Source organism: Cucurbita pepo, chromosome LG09 (assembly GCF_002806865.2).
Source record: "Cucurbita pepo subsp. pepo cultivar mu-cu-16 chromosome LG09, ASM280686v2, whole genome shotgun sequence".
Taxonomy (NCBI): domain Eukaryota; kingdom Viridiplantae; phylum Streptophyta; class Magnoliopsida; order Cucurbitales; family Cucurbitaceae; genus Cucurbita; species Cucurbita pepo.
The window spans coordinates 4,374,051-4,400,087 of NC_036646.1; the positions used below are offsets into that span (position 1 = coordinate 4,374,051).

Sequence of the window (26,037 nt, forward strand, 5' to 3'; positions counted from 1 at the left end):
CGCATGGACGACTTCGACGTGGTACTTAGGATGGACTTCCTCCTAGAACACAAAGTTAACCCAATCCCACTGGCAAAATGCTTGGTGATCACCGACCACAACCCCACATTAATACTTGCAAGCATCAAGCAACCAGGTAATCTTAGAATGATCTTGACCATACAATTGAAAAGAGGACTCGCATGAGAGGAACCTACATTTATGGTTATACCCCTGATGGAAGAAATGACCACTGAGGAAACTATTCCAAGCGAAATCAAGGATGTACTAGACAGTTATGCTGACATAAGCCAAAAAGCTTACCACAAACATTACCACCCCGTCGAGACATCAATCACGAAATTGAACTCCTCCCCAGGGCAAACCCCCAGCGAAGAATGCATACCGGATGGCTCCCCCTAAGCTAGCCGAGNAAACACATTGTAAAGTTATGGGGCATTCCGTCGAGCATCATCAATGATAGGGATGGTAGATTCATTGGCACATTCTGGACCGAGTTATTTGTATGCTTGGGAGCGACTTTAAACTTCTCCTCGAGCTATCATCCTCAAACTGATGGACAGACGGGGAATGGTTCAACTGCTTGCTTGAAGAATACTTACATCACTTCATCAACGCTCGCTAGAAGAACTAGATNGAAACAACTAGATGAGTTGTTGGCGGCAGGATTCATCCGCCCGACAAAGGCACCTTATGAAGCCCCCATACTATTTCAGAAAAAGAAGGATGGGACNATGTCGCCCAATTCTATTTCAATTGTCAAACGAGTTCGTCTACAAGAAAGAGCCCCTTCGAAATTGTAAGTGGATGACAACCAANTGGGACGTCGCGTCTGTGCATAGATTATAGAGCCTTAAACAAGGTGATGGTACGTAACAAATACCCACTGCCGATAATATCCGACTTGTTTGACTAGCTTCATGGGTNGGAAAAAACCCTCAAGCTCAAAACTTCACCAGAGAATGGAAGCAGACAACAGATATAGCCCGGGCATACTTGGAGAAAGCTTCCTNATACTTCACGAAGTTGGACTTACGATCAGGGTACTACCAAGTAGTATCGCCGAAGGGGACGAGCCCAAGACGACGTGTTNGGAAGCAGACAACAGATATAGCCCGGGCATACTTGGAGAAAGCTTCCTAGCATATGAAGAAGTGGGCGGACAAGAAGCGTCGCCCCCTCCAATTTCGAGTAGGAGACCAAGTCNGAGTTCCTGGTAATGCCCTTTGGCTTGACAAACGCCCCAACTACGTTTTGCATGTTAATGAACCAAGATTTTCACGTNGGGATTTATGCTCTAAAGCCTCGTAATTAATTATTTAGTTTTTAAAAATAATTTATATTATTTTATTTGTGGTTTAATTGTTATCCATTATATGAAAATCCAAGGTTCTTAATGTAATCTTGAACAATATGTGGTTGATATAANTATACAACACAACCCTAGAGGAACACAAGGTGCACTTGAAGCTAGTGTTTGACAAGCTGCAGCAAAATCAGTTGTACATCAAGAAAGGAAAATGTGCATTCGCACAAGTATGTAANTGGTAACACTATTGGTACGGCCCACTTTGTAATCGTTACAGATTTGATCCAAATCATTCATGTGGAAACATGTAAGTGGANAAGATAAAAGCTATCCAAGAGTGGAAAATCCCTACTTTCGTATAATCCAATGTGTGATCATTCCTAGGATCGACAAACAACTAAAGGCAGTTCGTCGAAGGGTTTTCACGATGAGCCGCCCCATTAATAGAACTCTCGAAGAAAGACCACACTTGGTCGTGGTCAAATGAATGTCAAATGGCCTTTGAAGATCTGAAGGCAACCATAACGAGGGGTCCTGTCCTCGAATTAGTAGATGACACTAAACCATTTGAAATAGAGACAGATACTTCCGACTTTGCCCTAAGCGGTGTCCTTATTCAAGAAGTTCACCCCATCGCTTATGAAAGTCAAAAGCTCAATGATGCTGAAAGGAGGTACACTATCTCCGAAAAAGAAATGCTGGTTGTGGTCCATTGCTTATGAGTCTGGAGACAATACCTCTTGGGATCACAATTTGTAGTGAAGACGGATAACAACGCCATTTGCCACTTCTTCGATCAACCGAAATTGACAGCAAAACAAGCCTAGTGGCAGGAGTCGTTGGCTAAATTTGACTTCAAATTTGAACACAAGGCAGGAAAGAGTAACCAAGCAGCCAACACGCTGAGTCGGAAGGGCGAACATGCGGCCCTGTGCATGTTAGTTCATATTCACTCAAGTAAGATCAATGGATCGATGCGCAACATCATCAAAGAACATTTACATAAAGACCCATCGGCCAAATCCGTTGTTGAACTAGCCAAAGCTGGGAAGACACGACAGTTTTGGGTCGAGGGAGACCTTCTAATGACAAAGGGAAAAAAAAATTATACATTCCAAGAATAGGAAAACTGAGGAAGAAGCTCATTCAGGAATGCCATGATACTTTATGTGCTGGACACCCTAGGTGGCAACGAACATATGCCTTAATAAAAAAGGGGTACTTCTAGCCAAATATGCGGGACGACATCATGCAATACACCAAGACGTGCCTCATCTGCCAACAGGACAAAGTTGAGAAAGCCAAAGTCTCTGGACTCTTGGAACCTCTACCCGTGCCAACAAGGCCTTTGGAAAAGTGTGTCTCTGGACTTCATAACACACCTCCCAAAAGTCAGAGAATATGACGCCATCTTGGTTATCGTAGACCGATTTTCAAAATATGAGACGTTCATTCCCACTCCCAAATTATGCTCGGCTGAACTAACAGCCCAACTATTTTTCAAACACATTGTAAAGTTATGGGGCATTCCGTCGAGCATCATCAATGATAGGGATGGTAGATTCATTGGCACATTCTGGACCGAGTTATTTGTATGCTTGGGAGCGACTTTAAACTTCTCCTCGAGCTATCATCCTCAAACTGATGGACAGACGGGGAATGGTTCAACTGCTTGCTTGAAGAATACTTACATCACTTCATCAACGCTCGCTAGAAGAACTAGATACAACTGCTAGATGTCGCCCAATTCTATTTCAATTGTCAAACGAGTTCGTCTACAAGAAAGAGCCCCTTCGAAATTGTAAGTGGATGACAACCAACCTTGCCCCATATTATTGATCATCCTTATGCAGGAAAAAACCCTCAAGCTCAAAACTTCACCAGAGAATGGAAGCAGACAACAGATATAGCCCGGGCATACTTGGAGAAAGCTTCCTAGCATATGAAGAAGTGGGCGGACAAGAAGCGTCGCCCCCTCCAATTTCGAGTAGGAGACCAAGTCTGTTGGGATTTATGCTCTAAAGCCTCGTAATTAATTATTTAGTTTTTAAAAATAATTTATATTATTTTATTTGTGGTTTAATTGTTATCCATTATATGAAAATCCAAGGTTCTTAATGTAATCTTGAACAATATGTGGTTGATATAAAAGAGGATCGTGTTCAAGTAATAACCTAAAGAGTCTATAGTATATGGATAAGGTTGGGTGCCTTATCCTGGTAACACTATTGGTACGGCCCACTTTGTAATCGTTACAGATTTGATCCAAATCATTCATGTGGAAACATGTAAGTGGAGGTATCCTATACAATGAGTTTGTATGAGACTAGACCAAGAAATATTTAATCTCTCTTTATAAATTCGTTAATTGAGAAGATTAATATTTCACATGATGATCATATTCGACTCAATCTTAATCCTGAGTGAGTTATGAACTTCTGCCTGTGAGGGCTTGTCCTTTAATTTACGTGGGTGAAAATAGCTCTTTTAGCCGATTCAATATGCCTACTATTTGGGGGACTTGATCAAATAGGGAGTTGGGAACATAATATANCAAATGAATGTCAAATGGCCTTTGAAGATCTGAAGGCAACCATAACGAGGGGTCCTGTCCTCGAATTAGTAGATGACACTAAACCATTTGAAATAGAGACAGATACTTCCGACTTTGCCCTAAGCGGTGTCCTTATTCAAGAAGTTCACCCCATCGCTTATGAAAGTCAAAAGCTCAATGATGCTGAAAGGAGGTACACTATCTCCGAAAAAGAAATGCTGGTTGTGGTCCATTGCTTATGAGTCTGGAGACAATACCTCTTGGGATCACAATTTNCGGGACTTGAACAATGAGGCCCCACCCTCTCATTGGCCCGAGAAGGACTTGGTAATAATTGGATCATACACAAATTGTTCATTAGAGAATCAGTGGTACTTAAGGTGAAGGATGTAATTACAGGGGTAAAACTGACTTTTGACCCAGCTGTAATTATGAACAACTAGNGGATCACAATTTGTAGTGAAGACGGATAACAACGCCATTTGCCACTTCTTCGATCAACCGAAATTGACAGCAAAACAAGCCTAGTGGCAGGAGTCGTTGGCTAAATTTGACTTCAAATTTGAACACAAGGCAGGAAAGAGTAACCAAGCAGCCAACACGCTGAGTCGGAAGGGCGAACATGCGGCCCTGTGCATGTTAGTTCATATTCACTCAAGTAAGATCAATGGATCGATGCGCAACATCATCAAAGAACATTTACATAAAGACCCATCGGCCAAATCCGTTGTTNGTTCAAATTAATATTTAATATATTAGATATATTAAATATAAAGGAGAAAATAAATTTAATTTGAAATGTCAAATTAATATTTAATTTNGACAGTTTTGGGTCGAGGGAGACCTTCTAATGACAAAGGGAAAAAAAAATTATACATTCCAAGAATAGGAANAATATAAAGGAGAAAATAAATTTAATTTGAAATGTCAAATTAATATTTAATTTGAAGTATTCAAATTAATATTTAATATATTAGATATATTAAATATAAAGGAGAAAAACATAATAATTTGAAGGTTCAAATTAATATTTAATATATTATATATATTAAAAAGGAAAAATATATTTATTTTATTTGATACAATTAAATATTAAATCAATTAATATATTTTGATACATTAAATAAAAATATATTTGAAATTTGAATGAGATTCAAATTAATTAAATATATATTAGGATATAGGTATAATATCCTAATATATTAAATATGCAAATATATTAGTTGGCAAATATTCTCCGAGAGTCCCTATAAATAGGACTCTCGGGCTGAGCCAAAGACACATCAATCTCTCCCACTTTCTCTCGAGAATGAAAGTACATCTCTAGAGAATTCTTGAAACTCTTCTTCTCCGATCCCTTTGAGATTTTCTTTCAAGAGGCTCCCACAAGCCTTGACCTTGTGTTCGAGTCATAGCAAGGAAGATCTCGTGGAATGTTGAAAAGCTTTTGCAATGTTGGAATGAGTCTTGCAACCTAGGGTTTCTACAAAGGTAGAGTTCTTACTCTTCTATTTATTGCTTTGTTTTAATTCTTAATAAAAATCAAAACGGTTCCCAATGCTTCCGCTACCTGGATGAAGAGTTCATTCCCTTCAAAGTCCTCATCAAGTTGAGGCCAGAACAGATCAGATTCTGCAGTCGAAAGCACCAAAGAATAGTTTGAAAATATGAAGGCCCAAATTAAGTCCTTAAAAAGATCGGGGCTACTTCCTACAGAGTTGTGTTACCTACATGGATGAAAATCCACCCAGTAATTCATGTGAGCAACTTGAAGCCCTATCACCCTGACCCAGATGACGACCAGCGAAATGTAATCACTAGGCCGAGCATCGATCTGAAACATAGAGACATCAAAGAAATAGAGGAGATCCTAGTCAACAGGGTTAGGAAGATAGGAAGACTTGTACGGAAGATTCACGAATTCCTTGTCAAATGGAAGAATCTCCATACAGAGGAAACTTGGGAACACGCCGAAGATTTTGACTCCGCCGCCACCCACATCGCTAGGTTTGAAAGTACTCGGCTGACAGAGACGTCAACCAATTAGGAAGGTCCATGACAAGCCAAACCCTTTGTCTTCTCATATTCTAGTGTATTTCTAGGAAGGTCCAAGCTTGCCAGATATGAAATGCCTCAAAATGTTAGTCTTTTTTTGCTTGCATATCCGTTGTTACTCTCTCTGTCCTCGTTTTCTAAAACCTTCCTTCTTAAACCGAGGCCAGAGGCTTGAGCATACGTCGCACAATCGTAAGTCCACTGCCATCGAGAGTGCGATTGTGACATGCTCTATCACTAAGATAAGATACTCGTCATAGATGAGGAGGATGCTAGCACCCTGTTACTAATAAGTTATGATGGCTTATTGTCCTATAGGCCAATGATGCAATGAGAGCCTATAATGAGAATTTGTAGCAATTTAATTTTATAGCTACTATGGGGATCAAACCTACGACCACATGGTTAAAAGCTACGCGCTCTACCATTGAGCTAAGATACCTCTTATAGATGATAGCACCGCTACTAATAAGTTAAGATGGCTTGTCACAACCATGTTAGCACATGTGGTCCCCACTTGTTAGAGAGAGTTATTTGAGGCAGAAAAAAGTGACAAAGTTGGTGTCTTCCATGCAATGAGAGCCTATAAATGAGTATGTGTAGCTGCGCTCTACCCACAACCGTTATAGATCAATATTGCTTATTGGGTATATTTATAAACAATATATCATACCCATATTTTGTATTAGGTTGGTATATATTGATATATCTTAAGATAAAGAATCATTCCTTGGATACTTTTGCAACTATTTAAATTATAACACCATTTGTGGGGATTGAACCCACGACCACATGGTTAAAAGCCACACGCTCTACCACTGAGCTAAGATGGCTTGTCAAATTATGGTAGCACGTGTTGTCCTCACTTGGTAGAGAGAGTTATTTAAGGCAGAAAAAAAGTGACGATGAGAGTAAACCTTGGTATCTTTGATAGGTTAAAGATGCGAGAGCCTACAAATGAGTATTGTTTATTGGGTATATTTTTATACCCATATTTTGTATGTTGGTCGTATATATTGATATGTCCTAAAGACTATTCTCGAGACAAAGACTTTAGGGTTCTTTGCAGATATTTAATTTATAGCACAATCAAAGACTATTCTCGAGACAAAGAGTTTAGGGTTCTTTGAAGATATTTTTAATTTATAGCACAATCAAAGACTATTCTTGAGACAAAGAGTCCACGACCACGTGATTAAAAGTCATGCACTCTACCACTGAGCTAAGACGGCTTATCAAAACCATGGTAGCACATGTTGTCCCCACTTGTTAGAGAAAGTTTTTTTAGGCAGAAAAAAGTGATGATGAGTAAACCCTGGTGTCTTGCTAGATCAAGGATGTGATGAAAGGCTTCAAATGAGTTGTGCTTACTAGGTATATTTACATACTCTTTATCATGCCCATAGTTCAAAGATTGGAATTGAAAAGTTTACTGGATCCGATTCGATTTTTAGAAGATGCAAATTGAAGATTAATTGTACCATAAATATCTTCACGAATCCCTATTAGGGTGAAGTCGGATACCATGACCACAGAATAGTGGAAGCTCAAGAATCATCAGGCCCCAAGATTGATCATGTTGACGTTGTCTAGAAACGTGACATTCAACATAATCAAGGAGAAGAAAACGTCAGATCTATTGAAGGCGCTGTCAATATGTACGAAAAAACGTCGACTATGAACAAGGTGTATTTGATGCGGAAATTGTTCAATTTTCAAAGGTCTGAAAGGTGTATCTCTTGAAGATCATATAAATGAATTCAATATGATTGTAAGCCAATTGAGTTTCGTGGAAATTAATTTCGAAAGTGCAATTAAAGCATTGATTTTGATGTCATCTTTACCTGAGTCATGGGATATAGTTGTTGCCACAATCAACAATTCTCGAGGATCTGAGAAATTGAAGTTCGATGAAATCCGAGATGTATTTCTCCAGTGAAAGTATTCGCAAACGAGAAGTTGAGAGGAAGCATAATCACAAATGATAAGTAAATGAAGTGCCAGAAAAAAAGTCGATCAAAATTAAAGAACCGAATTTTTTTCATAATAGACCAAACATAATGTGTTGGAGTTGTGGAGAAAAATGTCACTTTTGGATAGCACAAGTTATGCAACAGATTTTGGGAAGAGTTGGTGGAAGATTTTGAAGGGTGCTATGGTGGTAGCACGTGGCACAAAATCTGGAAACTTATACACCACTGCAGGGTATATGAACATGGTTGTTGTTGCTAAGAGTGCTTCAAATTCAAGTCTATGGAAAAATAGACTTGGACATGTGAGCTTCAAAGAAATGAAGATGCTAGTTGCGAAAGAAGTTTTAGAAGGTCTGAAATCTGTTGATATGAGTCCTTATGAGAACTGTATTATGAGCAAACAGAAACGAGCTAGCTTCACAAAGATTGCCCGAGAACTGAAAAAAGTGTGGTTAGAAATGGTCCATAAAGATGTTTGGGGACCATCTCAAGTTCCATCCCTTGGTGGATCAAAGTTCTACGTCACCTTGATCAATGATTTCATCAGTAAGATGTGCATTTATTTTCTGAAACACAAGTCAGATGTGTTTCCTACCTTCAAGAAGTGGAAAGTTGAAGTTGAAAACCAGATCGGCTTGAAGATTAAATGTCTGAGGTCTGATAATAGAGGAGAGTACGACAAGTCATAATTCAAATCATTTTGTGGAGTTGAGAAAATTAGATTAACAAGGGCAGTTCCCGATAAAGCAAGACAAAATGGTATTGTTGAAAGAATAGACTGAACATTGAATGAGTCGGCAAGGAGTATGAGAATTCATTGTGGATTGCCAATGACATTTTGGGTTGATGCTGTAAATATAGCAGTCTACTTGATCAATAGAGGGCCGGCCGTACCCTTGGAGTTAAAGTTATCAGAAGAAGTATCGACAGGAAAAGAACCCAAGTACTCTTACTTTTGAGAAAAAAAATCTACTACGGAGTTGGGTTTTGTATTCCTTTTTCTAGCACGCCTTTTCTCTCCTGAAACGAGTTATTCATTCAAAATCCTCCAACCTACAAGTTTAAAATCACCCCTAATCGTTACCTATACATGAATAACGTCGCTGGATTTTTTATTTTTCAAGAAACAAATAATAATAATGGGATATTACATTACAAATGTCATCACTACATGATCTTCCTCTAAGGCACTATCATTGCCGCCTCTCCTCAAAGTTACTGCATACACCTCCTCTAATTAATAGTCATGTTCTTCACCCAAGCATCCAAGCATCCTCTAAGTAACCGATATGTCACCGCCTCTTAGTCACCTTCGTAATATCTCCTTCTCTAAGTCACACATCAACCTCTTACCAGTCCTAGTCATGTTGGATCCTCCAACACTCCTCCAAGTCACCATCATATCTCTTTCTCATAGTCACCTTCCATGTTGCGTCCTCCAAGTCGCCACATCATCCTCTTTTAAGTTAGAACCATATCTCTTCTTCAATCTAACTCCAAGTAACTGACATATAACCTCCTCCAAGACTCTTAGTCCAAGTCACCTCTATGTCCAAGTCACCTCTATGTCACCCTTTGACCAAGTTAGGACATCCATGATGCTTCCGCGAAGGAGCTAGATTATGATGAATGGCTAGAAAAGGCTAGAGAAACAATAAGTCATAGGCTTGCAGTTCGATGAAAGGAACACAATAATGTTGAGACAATTACAAGCTTGATAGTTTATCCGTAATTGTGAATTGCCAAGATAAAGATCAACATTGGTATTAACTGATGAGATGATAGATGATCCACAAGAGCTTAGATTATAATGAATAATGGAAAAACTTGAGCTAAAATTCCAACAGTTACATTTGTTTTTTATGTCCACGAGTTACGAGATGATACGATCATGTTACTATGTAGAAAATGGTAAATGGTTTACTAGCTTATCTTAACCTTAAACCGTTAAGATAGACTCTCATAGTAATCTATTAATATATGATATGGACGATATAACATGGTTACAGTTAGAGGCTTGCTAGCATATCCTTAATCGCGAACCGTGAGGATGAGATCAACGTTGGTATTGAATGATGAGTTGATAGATGAGCCCAAGAGACTATATTATGATGAATGGTGGGATATCAATTTAGTTGTAGTTTAATGGTGAGAATTTTACCTTGTTAACAAGGAAGCTTGTAGTTTAAAACCTGAGCTCAAACCTCAGCAACCACATTTGTTTTTTTCATTATTTTTTTATTTTAACGAACAATATAATGTGGAGATAATTAGAGGCTTGCTATCTAAGTAGATGTAGTAGTTTAGTAGTGAAGATTACAAAAAAAAGGGTTTTTATTTTATTACGATGGTTTCTTAAAAATTAAAAGTATCATTGAGTCACTAGATGTTACTTTAAAGCAAACAATAAAGGGTTTACTAGTTTATGCTTAACCGTTTATCAACCCATTTGCTTTTTGGCTACAAACCATTCAACCACGTTAATATAACTCAAAAACATGGGCTCTTATATCCAAGTGGTTGTAGTTTAGTGGTGAGAATTTTATGTTGTTGCCATGGAGACCTAAGCTCGAATCCTAGTAGCCACATCTATTTTTTTTTTTTAGCTACAAACCATGAAATTAGAAGTTTGTTGGTTTGTCCTTAATTATGAAAGTGATGAATATTGGCTAAATATCCAAGTGGTTGTAGTTTAGTGGTGAGAATTTCACGTTGTGGTCGTGGAGACTTGGACTTGAATCCTAGCCACCACATTTAGTGAAGTAAATTAGAAGTTTGTTGGTTATCCTTAATCATGGAAGTAATGATTTAAGGCTAAATATTGAAGCGGTTGTAGTTTAGTGGTGAGAATTCCATGTTGTGTTCAAGGAGACCTGGGCTCAAATCCCAACAACCAAGTTTTGTTCCAAATTCCAATTATGTCATGAGAAGATATGAGCATAGTACTACTAAAATGAGTGAAATTATACATATAAACATAAATATTAATCAAGAATCAAACACAAAACATTCATCTCCTCACCTATATTAACATATTGAATCAGAATGAGTTACTAAATGATATAAAACTTGGAAAGAATTAGAAGTTTTGACCACGCCCACAACCTGAAAATACATAAATATTAATCAAGAATCTAACACAAAACATTCATCTCCTCAGCTATATTGTCCCCACTTATAAAGATATTAATCAAGAATCTAACTGCGCCATTTGTGGGGATCGAACCCACGACCACGTGGTTAAAAGCCACGCGCTCTACTACTAAGCTAAGATGGCTTGTCCCAACCGTAGTAGCACATGTTTTTCCCACTTGTTAGAGAGAGTTATTTGAGGCATATATATATATATATATATATATATATATGTTGATGAGAGTAGATCTCAATGTTCTAAAAGACTAGTAATTGAGTTCTTTTGCAACTATTTATAGTTTATAGCTGCAAAGCCACGCGCTCTACCACTGAGCTAAGATGGCTTGTCACAGCAATGGAAGCACATGTTATCCCACTGAGAGAGTTATTTGAGGTTGAAAAAAAGTGACGATGAGAGTAAATCGTGGTGTCTTGAAATGTGGAGTCATTAAGTTATTTTGAAAAAACCCACGACTACGTGGTTAATAGTCACACGCGCTACCACTGAGCTAAGACAGAGACAATTCTCGAGATAAAGAGTCATTGGGCTCTTTTCAGCTATGGTAGCACATGTTGTGTCCACTTGTTAGAGAGAGTTCGTTGCGTAAGGAAAAAAGTGATGATGAGTAAACCATGTGTCTTGCTAGGTTAAGGATGTGATGAAGGCCTACAAATGAGTTGAGGTTACTAGGTATATTTATATACTCTATGTCATACCCATATTTTGTATTAGATTGGTATATATTGATATGTCTTCAAGACTATTCTCGAGATAAAGAGTCATTGGGTCTTTTGTATCTATTTAGTTTTTAGCACCATTTGTGGGGATCAAACCCGCAACCATGTGGTTAAAAGTCACACGCTCTATCACTGAGCTAAGATAACTTGTCACAACCATATATGTAAGTTAGAGCATGAGTAACTAGTAGCATCACTTAGTACCCCTGAAATTGATGCATTTTTTTTTTTTTTTTGTGACGCTAAGATTGCTTGATTGTGCTTGAATATCTTCTTATATTTTGTTCCATTATGATAGATTATGGCTTCAAGCACTCGGAGAGAGATAAAGCACGATTGGGGTTTCGGACGAAGGGCTTTGATAGAGTCTGATCCCACACACGAGTTCTCATGTAGGGAGAAACCTAGAGAGTAGGTGGTCTTATTGTCCTCGAATATGGTGATGATCTCTATGGAGACCCTGCAGTTTCTGATTCATGTTGCTACTACAAATGAGGGGAACTGATACAACAAAGACAATGTCAGCATGTCAAGAGAGTCTAGATCCTTGAGGGACTTCTGTAAGTATCACCCGCTTGGGTTGGATTGAAAGATGACTAACCCCAATGTTGTGGAGGCATTGATTGAGTCGAAGGATACAGGACTAGATCAAAAGATCTAGAGAAAGACTACCGATAGGATCTTAACGATACATGATGAGTCAATCACTCAGTTGTATTTGAAGGAAGCTTTCGTTTACAAATACAAACAAATGTCAGCCAATATCAGAACCTGTTACCNAAAAAAAAAAAAAAAAAAAAAAAAAAAAAAAAAAAAAAAAAAAAAAAAAAATGGTAAAATTTCGCATGAGTTAAAATCATACAACATCATTCTCAAAATAAAAAATACATAACCGACTTTGTTCACGTTAGTTTAAAACGAAAAATGGGAACATAATACAGAATAGTACAACAACAACCCATGAAAATATAGACTAAACTGATTCCCTGGTTCGACATCCTTATGTGACAATGCGGCTCTTGAACACTCTCCCACCTCGACCGGTAACCTGTGACCACTTGAAAAAAAAAAAAAAAAGGAAAATGGGTGAATATAAAAATACCCAATAAGCAACCTACTGGTAGGCTTTCATTGCATCCAATTTCTAATAGGTTTGCACGAGCTTTTCTCTTGGCTTAAGGAAGTTCGATCGAACCGCTTAGCTATTAAAGCTTCTATATAGGTCACGAAGTTCCAAAAACATATATCATGAGTCAACTACCTATGTGGTCCCAAGTCCCTATTCAAGATCAATTTTTGGAGTTGGAGTGTCAGTCTTGACCAGTTCCAACATACAATATAAACTCTCTTCCTTAGTTATATACCTGTATAGTCCCAAGTCTCTCTCCAAGATCGATTTACAATATCACAGTGTTAATCATGTTTCGTTTCTACACAATCCTATGGGCCTTGGTACTCTAGAAGCATATTATACTAGGTCAACTTGAAAATCGCTCTAATTCTAGCACCTCAACTTAACTTGGAAGATATTCCTATCGATTACCTAAAGAACGGAGAACATTTTCAAAACATTTGTTCAACTTTTTATAGAGATATTAATATCAATCACCTAAGGATGAAATATTCATGCAAACTCAACGGGAAAATAACATCTATCAATTGCCCAAGGTACATATCACAATATCATATCCTCCTTTCAATCACAACAAAAATCATTAAAGTAGGCATGTACCTAAATTCTCATCCTTGGGGCATTTTAGTCATTTTTCATAACATATATAGTGTTCTCATCCAAATACCCCTTCTTGAGTCTTAAACGACCCGAGTTGGAGAGTCTCGTGTCAACAACTCCACCTGCTGAAGAATATATGGAATGAGCTGTTTACGTATTTGAGAAGTAGTCAAGAAGCCGAGCGGAAGGAGAGAAGTTTACCTCGCTCAAGAAAAGAGCCCATATGCTTTACCTAGTCTTTGAGTTCAATCTGTCTCATTCAGTAGTAGTGAAAGAGGGTGAAGGTTTAAGGGAGAGTCTGATTCATCTCGACTCTTTGTTTACAGTTCCAGAAGGAATAACTCACAATCACTGAGAATAACAAACCAATCACTGAAGGGGATAGATGAAGGAAGAAGACTGAGACAGAGTAGAGTGATCGAATAGTTCAGCCCGAGTGAAAGAGGAATCCTCCTGTTTACCTTGGTCAATCGGGGAGAGAGAGTCAATGAAGCAGCTGCTTGACTTTACCTTGTTCAAGCAAGAAGGTGAATGAGGTTACAGCGAATAAATAGGTTTGAGGAGAGAAGCCGGCCCAGGAAAAGGTTGAAGGTTGAGTATTGATCTTTGACAGTTAAAGAAAGGAGGTAAAAGAAAGAAAATAGTTCATCCCTTGTTTACAGTTCGGGGAAGCAAGCGAGAGGTTAAGGAGCAAAGAGAACCTCATTCAATCAGTTTCAGGAGAAAGATCAGTCTTTGAGCTAAGATTCCCTCTTTACAGTTCAGGGAAAGAAGAGAGAAGACACCGATAGCTGAATCACTTAAATCAGTTGAAGGAGAGAGAAAGAATCAATCAATAATGGGTTGAGGAGAGAAAGAAGGAATCAAGGCAAGGAGCAGACCGTAAACATAGTGAAAGAATAACACAATAACAGATGGTAATAAGGAGAAAGATCAGTTTAATCTGGTTCAGGTCTAGTTAAGTAGGAATCAGGTTCAGTAGTTAAGTAGAATGAATCGATAGTCTTTACAGTTCAAGGATCAAGCAAGATCAGTTAAAGAATAAGAATACATAGGGGAAGGAGAGAAGCAATGAGACAGTATAGGTGACGGAGCGAAAGTGTCAACCACTGCACTGACCTCTTTTTCTGACTTCAAAGGTGACGAAGTTCACTCTCAGTAATTGAATAAGGAGTGTTTACAGTCAGTCGAGTAAATTCATTCTTTGAATATAAGAAAAGCAAATGCGCCCTGCCTATGTAAAAGAGTGTTTGAAGGCTCAGGTGAAAGAGAAGCTCATTCAGTTTCTTCGTTTACAGGATTGAATCTGAATGGGGACTCTCCTCATGTAAAGGAATATCTGATTCTGATTCTCCCTTGATTCTTTAACTAACTGTCAATCAAGTTCAGGTCCTATCGGTTCCGGTGTANAACATGCATGCTTGCCACATAATCCCAAACATTTGAGTGGAATTTTAAGTGTCAAAATTTGGTGATCTCAAATTTGCATGAACATGCAAACATGACTCTTTAAATAGAGTGATCATGGTACATGGAAGGTCTTCTTCTTCTTGGTGAAAAACCTTGAGAAAAACATCTCACAAACACTCTCTTCACATATACAAAATCCCTCCCAAGTTTAGTCACTCATCAGATTCCATAATCCCGTTCTAAGGCCGGAGGATAGTGGAGAAGACATGAGTGGTGGTTCAAAACCGGTTCGTGAGGAAAAAGGAGTTTGAATTACAAAAGGTTAGTATCTAAACTTATTAAGTTTAATACTTATGAACATGCTAGTTACTTACTATAATTGATGTTCTAAAAGTGCCTAAGATCCAAATTGCTTCCGCATGTGTTATTAACACCATCAAATAGAAACATCGAAGTGACTTTAGTTTAGTGGTGAGAATTCCACGTTGTGGCCGTGAAGACCTCGGCTCGGGGAATCCCAACCACATCATACACATCCGTGTTTCACCTCTAATAGAGTTCATAACTCAACCCTCTATTTTTGTAATAGGATTAGACATTGTACGGTATGGGCTTGAATCCACGCACCCACATTTGAGATTTGTTTTCTAGTTCTCATTAACATAAGGTTGAGTGCTTTTACCTACAACCGCTGGTATGACATTCGTAATGGTTCGGTATGGTCCTTGTTCCACTTCGTATAGAGTTCACAACCCAACACTCTATTTTCTGATTGTATCAAATGCATGTCTTTGTGATGATTAGTTGTAGATTATGAAGAATGATGGGCAACATATCGAAATGGCTATAGTTTAGTGGTGAGAACTCCATGTTGTGGCTGTAGAGACTTGGGCTCGAACCCAAGCAGCCACGTTTGACGTTCGTAAGTATGACATTTGTAATTGTCTAGTATGGTCATTGTTCCATCTTGAAGTATTGTATTGGTGTATGATATGAAAATTATAATGTGGGGGATATCTAGGTGCTTGCTAACTTTTATCTTTGATCATGAACAATCAAAATAAGATCAACATTAGTAATGAATGATGAGTTGATAAATGAGCCCTAAGAGTCTAATATTACGATGAATGTTTGGTTAAATATCAAAGTGGCACTAGTTTAGTGGTAAGAATTCCACGAATTCCACGTTGTGGTTGTGAAGACTTGAGCTTGAATCCCAACCACCACATTTATTTTAGACGAGATCAACATTGGTATTGGATGATAAGTTTGTAAATGAGCCCCAAGAAACTAGACTATAATGAATGAAGGGCTAAATATCAAACTAGTTGCAGTTTAATGGTGAGAATTTCAACTTCTAACCATGGAAGCCTTGAGCTTGAATCCCAACCGCCACATTTATTTTTTTATGCCCACGAGTTACGTTAAGATGAGATTAACATTGGTATTGGATGATAAGTTTGTAAATGAGCTCAAAAAACTAGACTATAATGAATGAAGGGCTAAATATCAGCAATGAAGGGCTAAATATCAAACTAGTTGCAGTTTAATAGTGAGAATTTCAACTTCTAACCATGCAAGCCTGGCTAGACGATTAGTAGTCATAACTCAAAGTTCTAATCATGGGCTTTGTTTAACTTCAAACTATTCAACCATATTAACATAACTTAAAAGAAACAATGTACCAGAATGAGTTACAATATGCCCTCTAGATTGAATATTAACATAACTTAAAAGAAACAATGTACCAGAATGAGTTACAATATGCCCTCTAGATTAGAATAGTCACCAGATGATACGAAACTAATGGAAAGAATTAGAAGTTTTCTTGTCTATCCCTCAATCATATGCCGTCAAGACGAGACCAACGTTGGTCTCCACTTGGTCTTCTCCATCTACGAAGGGGTTCCTCCTCATTGCGCTTCTTGTTGTAGTATTTTATCGCATATACTCATATTTTTTACAAGAGTAACACTTATCTTGCTCTTATCCTTCCAGGGATATGTATCGTTATGGGTTTGTCAGGTATTTTTACGGCTCCTCTGTTGCCACGTTTGCGACCACGCCCACAACCTTTACTTTCCCTTTTGTGGACACCATGTCCCTTCATACCTGAAAAATGAAGAATCAACCACATCTTTCTTTTTTGAATTTTCATGAATCTCGAGGAAACATCTCGAACGAACTTCTTGACAATGAAGACCTGTTCCACCTTGTCACGTGACGAACGGATGCTAGTGACGATTTTCGTCAACTTCATGGCAAATTCAAACATTTTTTCTTAAGACACACTTGTTAAAAAGCAACCAAAGTAGTCTGTCTATGCCATGATCCTATACGATGTTCTAGATTGCATACATTGAAATATAACTTATTGTAAAAGGTAAGACAGGAAATTTGAAAGCGGTATCCGTTTGAAAAAATTATGATATGTAATTGACAATATGAAAAGGGAGGAACTTTGAAGGAAGGAATCCGACTTTCATTAGGATCCTAACTTAGAAGTTAACATAAATGTTTATCGATCCTGTAACATACTTAGAAGTTGAAATTTTTTATCTTGCATGTGCATATAAGTTAACATGCACGTTTATCGACCATGTTGCCTAGTTACTCTTTGTGAGTAATGGATACATGAGCGTTACTTCCCCTCCCTTCCGAGTGATGTAATGGATTGTATTTGTACTACTAGTACATAATCGTGCTAAATCAGAGGATGAAAATTTATATATCTGCGTTTTAGATACTTTATGGATGTCATCATCCCATTGAGCATGTATGACTGTATGCATGATTGATTGTACATTAAATCCAAGTGATTCAATATGTGATCCTCTCTATAGAAAATAAGTAATAGAAACAGTTTTAGAGTAGAGTGAGAGCGTCAGTTTGGCTAGACGATGACTTATGATGGAATGCCTCCGGTAGACAGAGTGCAATAGAATTGTGAGTGATGATCTGAGGGTGAGGCTCTAGTACTCTTGACCTATCCAAACTTGAGGAGTCAAAACAGAGGAACTTCAAAATGTGAATCCATGTCAAGACCGTCAAACCATCATAGAAAGGATGAGTAGATTAGCACATGTACAATACCTTTCCGCTCTAGTACGATACCGTTAAATTAGGCATGAGACTTCTTAAGGATGTGGGACTTGATAGTTTAAGTGGATTACCCTGCATGATCCGTCCTTAAGGTGGGTGTTGATCATGTGGATAAGGTGGGTGTTGATCATGTGGATAGTTAGTGGAGCTCTTACCCTTCTAGGGATTTGTATCGTCCTGAGTTTGTGAGGTATTTTCACAGCTCCTCTGTTGCCACGTTTGCGACCACACCCACAACCTTTAATTTCCTTTTTGTGGTCGCCATATCCCTTTGTACTTGAAAATGAAGAATCAACCGCATCTTTCTTTTTTGTTCGTGCGAGTCACTCCTTATGTGTGAGTAAGACATGCTTCTCCTCATCTTTGTATTCATAGCCACGAAGTATCTCCTCATGGACCTTAAGACGACCATCGACCTCCTCAACCGTCATGTTCTTAAGGTAGTTAATTTTCTCGATGAAGGTAACAATCTGCATGAATCTCGAGGGAACATCTCGAAAGAAATTCTTGACGATGAAGATCTTTTCCACCTTGTCACGTAACAAACGGATGCTAGTGGCGATTTTCGTCAATTTCATAACAAATTCGAACCCTTTTTCTTAAGACACACTTGTTCGAAAACAAACAATGTAGTTCATCTATGCGATGATCCTATACGATTTTCTAGATTGCATACATTGAAATGGAACTTATTGAAAAAGTAAGACCGGAAATTCAAAAGCAATATCCATTTGAAAATTTTTTGTTCTTGTAATGGACCGTATTAAAAGGGAGAAACTTTGAGGGAAGGCATCCGACTTTCATTAGGATCCTGACTTAGAAGTTAACATACATATTTATCGACATATATGTTTATCAGTCCTGTAACATACTTAGAAGTTAAAAATTCTGATCCTGTATGTGCTATAAGTTAACATGCATATTTATTGATCATGCTGCATAGTTACTCTTTGTGAGTAACGGATACATGAACGTTACATTCTCCTCCCTTTCGCGTGATGTAATGGACTGTATTTCTGCTTTTAGTATGATAAGGCAACCCTAATCCTCAGCCCAACGATCCAAGCTTTTGTTGAAGCAAGAACCCTTGAATCAAAGTAATTAATATCTTCTTATATTAAATTTGGATCAATGAAGAGATAAGGCTAGATTAGATTACCTTTTACGATCGAAGATCTAGAAGCAAGATTTGGAAACCTTGTTCTAAATTGAGTCACTCCATAATCTAACTTGATAAAGGCTTGATTGAATGGCTCGGGTGCAATTCAACCCCAAGAATTGCTTGAAACTTAGAAATGACAAATATGATGCTCGAATTTCTAAGGGAAACGTCCCAATTTGAAATCTGAATTACATTCATCCACGAATCTAAATTTTACATAACATATTGTGGGTATTTATAGTCTCCCGACAAAAGACGTTTGTGGATGGGATTTATTCGAGATGTTTGTGGGCGGGATTTATTCCCGATCCCCTTTAATCTCCACAAAGAATAAGTCAAATTGAGTGGCTAATGTGACAGGTTTGAGATCAATTGAGATCTCTACGTGTAGGTTCGAATTCTGTTGTTGACATATTTTTTTGAATCTTCATGACATTTTTTGAATCTTCTTGGAAATCGGTCCATTTGGAACACCGTGATTCTTATCATAGTACATAATCGTGCTAAATCAGAGGATGAGAACTTATATATCTACGTTCTAGGTGCTTTATGTTATCATCCCGTGAGCATGTATGAATGTATGCATGATTGATTGTACATTGACTCCAAATGGTTGAATGTGTGATTTGGCTAGACGATGACTTATGATGGAATACCTCCCGCAGATAGAGTGCATTAGAATTGTGAGAGATGATTTGAGAGTGTGGCTCTAGTACCCTTGTCCGATCCAAACTCAAGGAGTCCGAATAGAGGAACTTGAAAATGTGAATCCATGTCAAGACCGTCAAACCATCATAGAGATGACGAGCACGTTTGCACATGTACTATACCGAATCTTCATGACATTTTTAATTTTTTGAATCTTCATGACATTTTTAATTTTTTGAATCTTCATGACATTTTTTGAATCTTCTTGGCAATAGGTTCATTTGGAACACCGTGATTCTTATCATAGTACATAATCATGCTAAATCAGAGGATGAGAACTTATATATCTACGTTCTAGGTGCTTTATGTCATCTTCCCGTTGAGCATGTATGAATGTATGCATGATTGATTGTACATTGACTCCAAATGGTTAAATGTGTGATCCTCTCTATAGAGAATAAGTAATAGAAATAGTTTAAGAGAAGAGTGAGAGCGTCAGTTTGGCAAGACGATGACTTATGATAGAATGCCTCCAGTAGATAGAGTGCATTAGAATTGTGAGAGATGATTTGAGAGTGTGGCTCTAGTACCCTTGTCCGATCCAAACTCAAGGAGTCCGAATAGAGGAACTTGAAAATGTGAATCCATGTCAAGACCGTCAAACCATCATAGAGATGACGAGCACGTTTGCACATGTACTATACCGTTAAGCTAGAGACTTCTTAAGGATGTGTAACTTGATAGTTTAGATGTATTACCTTGCACAGTGGATATGTCTTATAGGTGGGTGTTGATCAGTCCCTAGTTAGTGGAGCTGGTACGTATAGGGGGTAGAGGCCCCTGAGGATGAGAGTATGAGGAGGATGCATGTGCCCACTTGTAGCAAAAAAAGGCCCCTGAGGATGAGAGTATGAGGAGGATGCATGTGCCCACTTGTAGCAAAAAAAACCACACTCTACCACTAAGCTAAAATGACTAATCAATCATGGTAGCACATATTGTCCCCACTTGTTAGAGAGATTTATTTGAGGTACTTTTGAAACTTTTCAATTTATAGCGCCATCTGTGGGGATCGAACCCACGACCACGTGGTTAAAAGCCACGCGCTCTACTACTGAGCTAAGATGGCTTGCCACAACCATGCTAGCACGTGTTGTCCCCATTTGTTAGAGAGGGTTATTTGAGGCAGAAAAAAAGTAACGATAAGAGTAAACCATGGTATCTTTGATAGGTCAAAGATGCGAGAGCCAACAAATGAGTATTGTTTATTGGGTATCTTTTTATACCCATATTTTGTATTAAGTTGGTGGTATATATTGATATGTCCTAAAGACTATTCTCGAGACAAAGAGTTTAGGGTTCTTTGCAGATGTTTTTAATTTATAGCACAATCAAAGACTATTCTCGAGATAAAGAGTCCATGACCACGTTGTTAAAAGCCATGCACTCTACCACTAAGTTAAGGCGGTTTATCAAAATCATGGTAGCACTGTTGTCCCCACTTGTTAGAGAGAGTTTTTATAGGCAGAAAAAAGTGATGATGAGTAAACCCTGGTGTCTTGCTAGATCAAGGATGTGATGAAAGCCTGCAAATAAGTTGTGTTTACTAGGTATATTTATATACTCTATATCATGCCCATAGTTCAAATATTGGAATTGAAAAGTTTATTGGATCCGGGTTCGGTTTTTGGAAGATGCAAATTGAAGATTATTTGTACCAGAAATATCTTCACGAACCCCTGTTAGGGGTGAAGCCGGATACTATGATCACGGAACAGTGGAAGCTCAAGAATCATCAAGCCCCAAGATTGATCTGGTTGACATTGTCTAAAAACGTGGCATTCAACATAATCAAGAAGAAGAGAATGTTAGATCTATTGAAGGCGCTGTCAAATATGTACGAAAAATCGTCGACTATGAACAAGATGTATTTGATGCAAAAATTATTCAATTTTCAAATGACTGAAAGGTTTATCTCTTGAGGATCATATAAATGAATTCAATATGATTGTAAGCCAATTGAGTTTCGTGGAAATTAATTTCGAAAGTGAAATTAAAGCATTGATTTTGATGTCATCTTTACCTGAGTCGTGGGATATAGATGTTGCCGCAATCAACAATTCTCGAGGATGTGAGAAACTGAAGTTCGATGAAAAACGAGATGTAGTTCTCAGCAAAAGTATTCGCAAACGAGAAATTGAGAGGAAGCATAATCACAAATCATAAGTAAATGAAGTGCCAAAAAAAAGTCGATCAAAATCAAAGAACTGAGAAAATTTTCAAAATTGACCAAACGTAGTGTTGGAATTGTGGAGAAAATGTCACTTTCGGAAAATTGTACAATACCAAAGAGGAAGTATAATCACAATTCAGAAGATGACGATGATTCTATAAATTCAGCTGAAGACATTAGGGATGCTCTAATCCTCAGCGTGGATAGTCCGATTGACTCTTGGATTTTGGATTCAGGTGCATCTTTTCATTCATCTCCAAATAACGAACTCTTTCGAAATTTCAAGTCTGGAAATTTCGAGAAGGTGTATCTCGCGACAACAAAGATTTTGAGATTGAAGAAAAAGGGGATGTCTGCATAAAAACTCCGGTAGAAAATTAATGGACATTAAAGGATGTCATCTCTAATCTGTGTCTCATTAAGAACTTGATCTCTATTGGTCAATTGGATAACACAGGTTATGCAACAAAGTTTGGGAAGAGTTCGTGGAAGATTTTGAAGGGTGCTATGGTGGTAGCACGTGGCACAAAATCTGGAAACTTATACACCACTGCAGGGTATATGAACATGGTTGTTGTTGCTAAGAGTGCTTCAAATTCAAGTCTATGGAAAAATAGACTTGGACATGTGAGCGTCAAAGAAATGAAGATGTTGATTACGAAAGGAGTTTTAGAAGATCTGAAATCTGTTGATATCGGTACTTATGAGAATTGCATTATGAGCAAATAGAAACTTGCTAGCTTTACAAAGATTGCCCGAGAATTGAAGATAGTGTGGTTGGAAATGGTCCATAAAGACGTTTGGGGACCATCTCAAGTTCCATCCTTTGGCGGATCAAAGTTCTACATCACCTTGATCAATGATTTCAGCAGTAAGGTGTGCATTTATTTTCTGAAACACAAGTCAGATGTGTTTCCTACCTTCAAAAGTGGAAAGTTGAAGTTGAAAATCATATCGGCTTGAAGATTAAATGCCTGAGGTCTGACAATTTAGAAGAGTACAACAAGTTATAATTAAAAGCATTTTGTGGAGTTGAGGGAATTAGATTAATGAGGGCAATTCCCGATAAAGCACGACAAAATGATGTTGTTGAAAGAATAAACTGAACATTGAATGAGTAGGCAAGGAGTATGAGAATTCATTCTGGATTGTCAATGATATTTTGGGTTGATGTTGTAAATATAGTCTACTTGATCAACAGAGGGCCATCAGTACCCTTGGAGTTAAAGTTGTCAAGAGAAGTATTGATAGGAAAAGAACCCAAGTACTCTCTCTTAAGAACTTTTGCTTATATTGCGTATGTTCGTATTGATCCAGAGAAGAATGAAAAACTTGATGTTGAGGCTGTGAAGTGCTACTTCATAGGCTATGGACCTGACATGTTCGAAAATAAGTTTTGGGATGACAAGAACAGAAAAGTTGTGAGACATTGTGACATGACCTTTCATGAAAATATCATGTATAAGGATAAAGAGAAGAAAGGTTCCAAGACAACGAAGCAAATGAGAGTTGAGGTTGAGTTGTTTAAAGATTCACCTAGTTATGAGCAGATACTCAAGAAACTCCTCACTGAGGAACTAGAGGTGGATCAAGTGACACCTGAGCAAGTGTTGAGAAGATCATCCAGAACTATTAGAATACGAAGATAGGTATTCACCTTCATACATTATCTGTTGCTGCTGATGAATGGGAACTGAGTCCCTTGGTGATGCCCTTCAATTGGAGGATACAACTAAGTGGGAGCAAGTCATGGATGATGGAATGTCTAGGCTTTAGAAATGTGTTTCTCTCTCATATACTGAGGCTGAGTATGTAGCAATAGCTAAAGCTATAAAGGAGATGATATGGATGACAAACTATCTAGACGAATTGGGCAAGAAGTAGCACTAGAAAATTTTTATACAGATAGTTAAAGTGTCATATAATTGGTGAGGAATCTGGTCTATCATTCAAAGAAAAAACGCAAAAGACGATACCATTTCACTCACAGATTAGTAAAAGATGATGATGTGTTCGGAGAAGATAGAGGATGAAAAGAATCTAACAAACATGTTGACAAAATCTGTTGATGTTGGAACATTGAGGTTGTGCAAAGCCTTAATTGGTATGGTGCAATGAAGATGTTGATAGTCGTTTGAGAATGAAATTCTTGATTGACTGGATCAATCTCCCAATGGAGATTTTTCGGATGTGGAGTCTGGCATCAGCTAGTAAAGAAATATAGGGTAGGTATTTATATATAATAGGAGGTTATATCGGTTAAAACTATATATGTAGTAAACAGAAATCATATATATACCCATCATACAATGTTGTCTGTATTCTATTCTCTGTTGATGTACATACCTAAAGTTATTGATATAAACCTTTAGCCAATATTCCTCATTGCATTTTGTCTCTCTTGTTCTTTATTTTCATCTTGATCGAGTGTGTGTTATTGTACCATCCTAACAGGCCCATAATCCATAGGTCCCTCGATCAAAACTTCATTCTGATACCAATTGAAAGGAAGGAAAGAAAATCTACTAATTGAAGGAATGAATGAAAATCTCGAGGGATTCGAAGGAGTGTTTTAAGAATTTTTTTTGAAAGAAATTGATGAGTATGGAGGCCATCTATGTTAAAAGCACTTGACCGAGTGACTCCAACTTTTTCTTCTAAAAGATATACCGCAGATAATGAAGGCAAGCGAACAATATAAGATCAGGCGCCATTTAACTCTTATCTATAATAAGATTGTCCGTAAAAAATTCATCGACCTTTTAATAGTTTAAATACTCATTCTATTACATTTCATGTTGGGAAATGCTCAACTTTCCACCAAAATTTGCTCGATTTCCACTACAAATTTCTCTAAATTTTCTAAATAAGTTCTAGAATAACAGAAAAGGTAAGCAACATTTAAGTTTCGTTCCCTTTTTTCACAATTAGCTCCAGTGAGGAGGCTTTCATAACGAATCGATTAAATTTCTTCCATGAATCAAGAGTCACGATGAAGATGAGTTGATTGGAACAAAGAACACTCAAAACCATCAACTAATGACGGATAATTTAAGATGAGAAAAACTAGGTTTTGAGTATCATAATGAAGCAAAACTTGATTTAGTGATTTTCCTTTGAATTGACGCCCCAAGACTCTTAAATCTTCTTAATCAAACCCTCAAGAAATCGAGCAAAAAAACACTCATTGCATCAACGAATTTTGAGAAAAAAAAATCTACCAAGGAGTTCGGATTTTATATTCCTTTTTCTAGCGAGCCACTCTCTCGAGTTATTCATTCAAAATCCTCCAACCTACCAATTTAAAATCACCCCTAATCTATCCCTTTACATGAACGTAGCTGAATTTTTTATTTAAAAAAAAATAATGGGATATTACAATGTCATCACCACATGATCTTCCTCTATCATGCCGCCTCTCCTCAAAGTTACTGCATACACCTCCTCTAATTTATAGTCATGTTCCTCCCCTGAGTATCATCTCCTCTTAGTCACCTTCGTAATATCTCCTTCTCCAAGTCACGCATCAACTTCCTATATGTAACGCCCCTAATTTTCTCCATCCTAATTAGCGACGTTACCTTATACTCGTCAAAACAACAGGACAAGAGTTCACATGGGACAGCCTCGATAACGAAAATGCATTCATCAATTTAAGCAGTCTATACCTAGGAAAACAATTGCGACAACTAGCCTAGAAGTAATCAACAGAGACTAGAGAAAACAATTCGCAAAACTAAGAACCCAAGAGAATCCAACAGGCGCTACGACACAACAAACCCTCCTCAAGATTTCCATGGCCCTTCGCCTCATCCACCGTCATCCGTACATGGGAGCCTTGCCCTTTCCTGAAAAATATTGGTAGCACGTGGCTTGAGTATTATATAAAATACCCAGTAAGTCGCCCCACTGTTGGGGTTAAGCATATATTCATACATTCGGATACAAGCAGTCGCACACAATACATGCAAGCAGTCGCACACAATACA

At 37.8% G+C, this 26,037-nt stretch overlaps 3 non-coding genes across 3 annotated transcripts; all 3 read right to left on the bottom strand.

Annotated features, from left to right (window-relative positions):
* Positions 1-6,679: 6,679 nt before the first annotated feature.
* Positions 6,680-6,751, bottom strand: TRNAK-UUU. The gene has a single exon. It is a non-coding gene; the product is annotated as a tRNA-Lys (tRNA).
* Positions 6,752-11,096: 4,345 nt separating this feature from the next.
* Positions 11,097-11,168, bottom strand: TRNAK-UUU. Its single transcript has one exon. It is a non-coding gene; the product is annotated as a tRNA-Lys (tRNA).
* Positions 11,169-20,872: 9,704 nt separating this feature from the next.
* On the bottom strand, positions 20,873-20,944 carry TRNAK-UUU. Its single transcript has one exon. It is a non-coding gene; the product is annotated as a tRNA-Lys (tRNA).
* Between the last annotated feature and the right edge of the window lie 5,093 nt (positions 20,945-26,037).